General features: G+C 56.2%; 1 pseudogene; it reads right to left on the reverse strand.

The window, feature by feature from the left end:
• Positions 1-5,223: 5,223 nt before the first annotated feature.
• LOC121167541 lies at positions 5,224-6,634 on the reverse strand (annotated as a pseudogene).
• Between the last annotated feature and the right edge of the window lie 989 nt (positions 6,635-7,623).

The raw sequence follows: 7,623 nt of genomic DNA on the forward strand, positions 1-7,623 counted from the left end.
CCCTGCCCAGGACTCAGGCGGATCTCCGTTGGGGTGTCAGCAGTGGGAGGACCTGGCAGTGGGGCATTCTACCTCCTCCTCATGCCCTGTGTTCCCCTGCTCCTCGGTTCTGTTAGAGAAGCTTCTGATCACAAGGCCTGGCTGGGCCTCGGGCAGCTTCCAGATGTGCCCATGTGGGAGGGTGCAGGGGCTCTCCTACCCCCACAGAGGCACCTCCCCACCTGGAAGGCTCAGTCTCCCTGACTCCACATGTGGGCACAGGACTGAATGTCCTTGAGCACAACCAGAGTGCGGCTGAGTGTGGCATTACAGCCTCAGCTGGGCCAAGGCCTCTGAGGGCTCCTGGTATGATGGGAGTCCCTGTGTCTGCTCACAGCTGCTGCTGGAGATGGCCGGGGAGCCTGGGTCAGCCATGCGGCACAGAGCTGGTTTGTCCCAGCTGGAGGATACAGAGTGTGCCCAGGGCAGGCCTGTGCAGGAACTGGCAAGGCCCAGCTGTGCCTCCCAGCGGGTGCCTTCCCTGTGTCCGTGTGCAGCAGAGATGGTGATGGCTGAATTGTCCAGCACCCGGGGTTCATGTTGTGCTCAGGTGGCAGAGGCCCAAGGACTGGGAGCACAGAGCCTGCCCTGCCCCCTCTGTGAAGGAGAGCATGCCCTGTCCCCCAGGGCTGCCTGGGACTGCAGCTCTGCCCAACATGCTGTCTCTTCCCACCAACACTGGAGCATTCAGATTCATTGTGGTCATTAAGGGGGACTCAGATGCTCCTAGGTCAGCCATTCCCATGATGGGGCAAACAGAAGGAGGGGTTAGGTGTCAGGGGCACCCCTGGATCCTCAGTGGATGCCAAGTGTGCCCTGAAATGAGCCTGAGAGGAAGGGCGCTCAGGGCCCGTGCACATCTAGGGGGGCATCCAGGGAGCCATCCAGGGGATCCAGAAGTGTCCCTGCCACAGCCCTGGCCCAGGACGCGCACAGCCAGTTTCAGGATCAGCAGCCTGGAGGGTGTTCTCATGTCAGCCCTGGTATTGGGGACCCAAAGGGTGAGGTATGGGCGATTCACCCTGCAGGCCACATGGCGCCTGTGGAGAAGCAAACCTGCTCCTTTTTCCTTTCAGCAAAGCCCAGTGAGGCATGCAGCAAGGGGCATGGGCAGGGCCACGTCCCTGAGAGGCCTGCTGCTGCCCCCACATCCCTGCAGGACAGGGAGACAGCTCAGGAACCCACGCCGCTGTGCCAGCGCCCTGAGTCTCCAGCTTCCCTGGCCAAGACTAGCTTTTCAGAAACACTCAGCGTCTGTGTCGTTTCGCTAGAAGATACAGACAAGGAGGACAACTCTACGGACGAAGACATCTTTGAGGACCTTGAGCAAGACACCCCAGTGCTGGCTTGCGGGACTGCACGTGGGCCCAGCCCTGCCAGGGCCCCATGGAGCGTATGGCACGGAGGAAGGCTGCTCCGGTGGTGGAGTCTGCCGAATCTCCCAGTGCCTGTGCATGGCACAGACGGCCCGGCCCCAGAGCTGGGCAGCCAGGAGGGCCCACGGGCCCCTTCCCTGCATTACCTCAAGCCTGTTGGCCCAGGGCCCAGGCAGGCCATATGGGTTCCAGTAACAGGGCTGAAGACGGCTTCATGCCAGGACCTGCACCAGTCTCTCCTGGAGCGTGGTGACACTGATGGACTGTTGCCTCCCCGAGCCTCACTGATGGGAGAACAGCCCCGCCTGCACTCCCTAGCTGGAGACCTCTTTGCTGGCCCCTCCCAACTCCTCTTGGTTGACTAGGCACATGAGTCCAGGCACTGAGCCTGGAGCTCTGGGGCTGTGCCCCCTTGTGCCCTCCTGAAGGAACTCTCAGGACTTCTCACCCTCTTGATGCGCAATTAAATTGTTTGTTTGGAATGCATTTGGTCCCATTTTGTGTCCCCAGAGCCCAGCTGTAGCAGTTTTCCCAGGTTCTTTTTTTTTTAAGATATATTTATTCATTGGGAAATCAGATATACAGAGAGGAGGAGAGACAGAGAGGAAGATCTCCCGTCCGTCTGATGATTCACTCCCCAAGTGAGTGTAACGGCCGATGCTATGCTGATCCGAAGCCAGGATCCAGGAACTTCTTCCGGGTCTCCCACACCAGGTGTAGGGTTCCAAGGTTGGGCCATCCTCGACTACTTTCCCAGGCCACAAGCAGGGAGCTGGACGGGAAGTAGAGCTGCCGGGATTAGAACTGGTGCCCATATGGAATCCCGGCGCCTTCAAGGCGAGGAATTTAGCCGCTGCCATGCTGCAGGGCCCTTCCCCAGGTTCCTATTGAGTGGTCAGAAACTCCAAGCCCTCAGCCACAGGCAGAGACCTGCTGACCCCAGGGGGCTGCACTGCACTGCTGGGGAAGAGCTGCTATGGGCATGGGTGCGCGTGCCGGCCATGCTTATCCCAGGTCAGACCCTGAGATGGTGGTGCCAGGAGTTCAAGGTCACAGGAGGAGCTCACCCAGGGGAAGGGACTGCCAGCGTCCCTCAGCACACAGGTTTCTGAAAGGGCTCTGGTAGCTGGGTTAGAGCACCCGTTGGTTTGTGTGAGATGTGGGGCTGGGGACAGAACGACCCTGCAGTTGCATGCACCAGTATGTGTGTAGGCTGATGGGGGTGACTGAACTGAACCCCACACTAGCTGGTGCATCACAAGGGTCAAGTCTGAGGTCAGCCTGGGTTTCTTTGGGGACTTCTCAAGTAGACTCCTAGACTCAGGTCCTGGCTACAGGGAAACACAGGCTGTGTGGTCTGACCTTGGGGTGCATGTATGGGGACTGGCCCTCAGTTGCTGATGCCCATGTGTTGGACCGCATGCCCAGCTGTGTACACAGGGATCATGGCAGCTGGCTCAACTAGGCCAGCAGGGGACATTGACTGCCTTGCCAGAGGATGGAGAGCGGGACAGGTTGACCCACTCTCCTGGCCAAGCTGTGCAGCATGTCCCTGGGGCTGCCCATGCACTGAAGTGGACTTGGTCATGTGAAAGACCTCAGACAGATTTTCTCAACCATTGAACAGTGATCCCCAAAAGTTCTCAAAACCATCAAGGCAGTCCAGTGGCACCCTTGAGATACTCTTCCCCACTTTGAGGTCACTAAGGTGTCATCCAATGATGGCCTCCAACCATGGATGTTGATATAGTTTGACAACAAGAAGCACACAGAAGAAAAAAAAGTACTGCACCATGGGTCCCAGTCCCACCCACCTTCTCTGTACCTGACCTTTGCACCCTAGTCAGAGGTCCAGTGCAAATACCAGTGTGTGTGTGTGAGCTGATGAGGGTGATGGCTTGAGTAAGACCCCACACTTACTTGCACACAGGAGTCAGGTCTGGGGTCACCTCTGGTGATGTTTTTATTTGGACCCTCAACTGGCCCATTGGACTCAGAGCTCCAAACACGTGGAAATCACTGGAGCTTTGATGTGCTGATGGAGTGTATACATCAGAACTCGGTCTCCTCGCTCCTATGGCCTGTGAAGTGGACAACATGCCCAGACACACAGGAGGGATAGGACAACCAGGTCATTGAGGTCTACAGAGGACATCTAGCATCATGGAGGAGGCACAAATTGGAGAGCTCTCCCAGCCAAGCTTTGACAAGGAGTGTCTGGGTGAGTGGAGACGCTAAGGTGGGCTGTCAGCCAATGGACCTTGGAGGGATGTCCTCAACATTGGAACGACAGGATCAACATCATCTCAGAACTATCAAAGCATTGTAGCAGTGCCCTCAGAGCATGCTCCACACCAGGGACCCTGGCCCGAGAGCTGGGTGGCCTTCCCCCATGCCTGGATACCGCTGCAGTTGGGCTGCTCTGAGTGGCCCTCCACCCTTCTCTCACAACTTTGCCTAGAAGCAGGAAGAAAAAAGGGGATTGGAGGCAGTTGTCTCATCCACTTTGCCCCCTATTTCTTGACCCTTCTCACCCTCATGGGTGGTCCACATGGACACGTATCCCTCCAAACCAGGTGAACATCATCAAATATTACTTATGGGCACGGTGCAATAGTGCAATGGTCAGGGTTCTTGTCTTGAACATGCCGGGATCCCTGTGGGCTCCGGTTCTAATCCTGGCAGCTCTACACCCCATCTAATGCCGTGCTTGTGGCCTGGGATATCAGTCAAGGAAGGCAAAAAGCCTTGGGAACCTGTACCCACGTGGGAGTCCCGGAAAAATGTTCCTTGCTCCTGGCTTCTGATCAGCGTAGCACAGGCCATTGTGGTCACTTGGGGAGTGAATCATAGTATGGAAGATCTTCCTCTGTCTCTGCTCCTCTCTTTACATCCTTGTTTCCAATGAAATAAAACAAATCTTTAAGAAATACCTGAACTGTTCATTGCCCAACCCTTCTTCCCCACAAAACAGCAGCAACAACAACAAAAAACAAAACACTTATTTCAAACTTTTGATCTGGGACCCACTTCTCAGACCCCTGCCCTGTCCAAGACTCAAACACCAGGAGCACACAGCCACATGCAGTGATAAATTTACCCTCACACCACCCCCCACCATGACACTTTGTACTGTTTCAGAAGGCACAATGGTACAGAAATGCAGCCATTTCAAATGGGTAAGACAATGAGAGAGCAGTTGCCCAGTGGGTTTTCAGCAGTAGAAAGGAAAGAACCAAAAATGGCCCTTGTCACTTTCTCCTTGTGCGAGAAAAAAGATGGTCTTTCCCACTAACTCCCTTGTCTGCTCATCCAAAGCCACAGCAACATGAAACACGGGTGTCCAGCACTTGGCCAGAACCTGAAAGGGGCCCCGCGACCCTGCCACGCAGGCCACACCCACTGAAGGCAGGTCACAAACCCTCCCACCCCCCTCACCACCACCACCTGCTTCCTTCCCTAGAAGATTCCCAGAAATGGGACACGGGCAGCCAATCCCTCCCCAGGCTCTTCTGCAGGTCACTTGGAGGTCAGCATAGAGACGGCTACCACAGGAAACTGGCCCGGACCCTTAAGAAATGGTCCAAGGATCAAATGAGTGTAGCCTGCACTTGAAAGAAAGGAGAAGAGTAACCACACGTGGGAAAGAAGATGCCAAGATCCAGGACAAGCAGGTGGAGCCTACTGCCACCCAGAAAGCCTGAAAGCGTCCTTTGCTGGGAGAGGCTGGAGCTGGGGCGAGCCTGGCACATGGAACCTCCCCTCTTAACCCCCAACCCCACCTCCAGCATTCTCTACCCACCCACCCTCAAAGAGACCACAGGTCTGTACGATCCAGGAGTTTGTTCACTTTGAGAGTCATCTTCAAGGCAGCTTCGAAACCGACTATCTTTCCAGAAGCATTGTCCAGACTGAAGAGGTTGGCAGAGCTGCGGATGTGCCAGCGCGTGGGGTTCTGCAGAGCCCTCCCAGCCCAACGCCTTTCAAGTCTCAAGGGAGGGTGACCTGCACTGCCTGGGGGCTCTGGCAGCAGGGGGACTGGGCGCAGAAGCAGTCCCTGAGCTCCCTGTTGAACAGGAAGCAGAGGACGGTGTGGATGCCAGCCTGTGCAAGGTGAGCCACAGTGAGGCCATCAGGTTGGCCCGGACACTTCTCAGTCTTGAACTCCTCCAGCACAAGCAGGCTGTGATCGTCACGATCAGGCCTCGCCGTCAGGATGGCCACGAGCACGGGTGGCAAAGGCCCACGGCCAAATCCTGCTGTCCAGTTGGCAGCTTCCAGGGTGGAGGCACTGGGCCGCGGAAGTCCGCTGGTGGAATACAGCGGGTACCAGGCGCGCAGGCCACATCTTGCAGCGGTCACAGATGAAGAAATGCAGGCAAAGACGGATTAGGTGTGTGGCACCCATCACAATGCTGAATAACAGCAGGAAGCTGAGCATCTGAAGTGCCATGAGGCCTCTGCTCCAGGGCACATGGCCCGTGCTCCTTGTCTGAACCGCGGTCCAGCACGGGCAGGAAGGCCGTGGGCAGTGCCAGCGCCCAGGAGACACACACCAGCATGGTGGCACACTGCCAGCTGGCCAGGCCCTAATTGTGGAAGTGGTGTTGTGTTATGGCCAGGTAGCAGGTGACGCCCACTCCGAGCAGCAGGAAGGGGACCTGGAAGCAGAAGGGCGCGGCCAGGAAGGTGAGCAGCCTGCAGCCCAGCGTGCCCAGCAGGGTCCGAGCAGGGGGCTAGGTCACCTGTGCAGCCAGCAGGACTGGCAGGAGGCAGGAGAGCACCAGCAACCTGGGGGCAGGCACAGGTGCAGCAGCAGGCAGTGAGGGCACATGCAGGCTGCGCTCCCACAGGGCTAGCAGTGCCAGCAGCAGGCTGAGTGTGGCCAGCTGGAGTCCCAGCACAGCTGCCTGGTCGTCGCCGCTGACCATTGAGCTGGTGCTCACCATCGCAGCGTCTCCTGGCGTGCACAACACCCCGGGGCTGACCGCGCCCTCTGGACTCTCTCTGGTCGCCCCGCCCGCGCTCAGGTGCCACTGCTGCCGCAGCCGCCTCGCGGGCCCTGGGCGAGGCCCCAGCAGGAGCACCCTGCACTCTCCTCCTCCTCCATGCCGCTGTCGGTGCCGCAGCAGAGCGCCCTCACCTCCGCCAGAGTGCGCAGAGAGGCCCCCAACAGCATGCTCTTCCTGCCATCTTTCTTCTCGTTTTAACCTGGGCATCGTATATAGTGGTATATATATATGTATATTTGATGATAGCAATTTCTGCAATACAGAGAGAAGGAGAGACCGAAGGAAGATCTCCCATCTGATGATTCATTTCCCAAGTAAGCTCAATGGCCATAGCTGCACCGATCCAAAGCCAGGAGCCATAGCTGCACCGATCCGAAGCCAGGAGCCGGGAGCTTCCTCCAGGTCTCCCATGCAGGTGCAGGTTCCCAAGTCTTTGGGCTGTCCTTGACGGCTTTCCCAGGCCACAAGCACGGAGCTTGTGACGCCGGGATTACTACTGGCACCCATAGAGCATCCTGGCACATGCAAAGCAAGGACTTTAGCTGCTAGGTCACTGCACTGGACCCTCACTTTATCATGAGTTCCACATTAGGATATTCTAATTTCCTTTCTTTCAGGAAAAATCGTGTGTCTGTATATATGTAAATTTACATAAGCGGTTAGATAGAAAAATGTTAAAAATTGGTAAATCTAAAAGTATTTTGGGGAAATGGTTTGGCATGTGAGGGTGGCCTTGGCCGCTGTGTCAGTATTTGGAGTTAGCATTTACAAGGTAGTCACCGGATAAACGGATTAAATTCCATGATGGAAAAGGCACTTGGAGTGACATAGATTTTTCGGCGACTAATCTCAGTTCTTGCCTAGCAACCTGCCTAACTTTTAGCAGAAAGAATGTCTCTTTGATGAAATAAAAACAAAAAGCCTCATTCTAAATAGCAGAATTCCTTCCGAGAAGACGCTGTACTAAAATGTGCTGATGGAGTGTATATTCTGAGGCTACTAGTTTGCATATCTGCTGTTGTTACAGCTCTTTAGGATGCAAACAGCTGATTAAAATGTTCTGGCCCGTGTGGCGCAAGTGCACGCCCGGGATCCCATATGGCGCTTCTAATCCCGCAGCCCGCTCCAGCTCCCTGCCTATGGCCCGCGCAGTCGAGGACGGCCCAGCTTTGGAACCTGCACCTAAGAGGCTCCTG

Source organism: Ochotona curzoniae, unplaced genomic scaffold, assembly GCF_017591425.1.
Source record: "Ochotona curzoniae isolate NIBS_2020 unplaced genomic scaffold, NIBS_Ocur_1.0 patch386, whole genome shotgun sequence".
NCBI classification, from domain to species: domain Eukaryota; kingdom Metazoa; phylum Chordata; class Mammalia; order Lagomorpha; family Ochotonidae; genus Ochotona; species Ochotona curzoniae.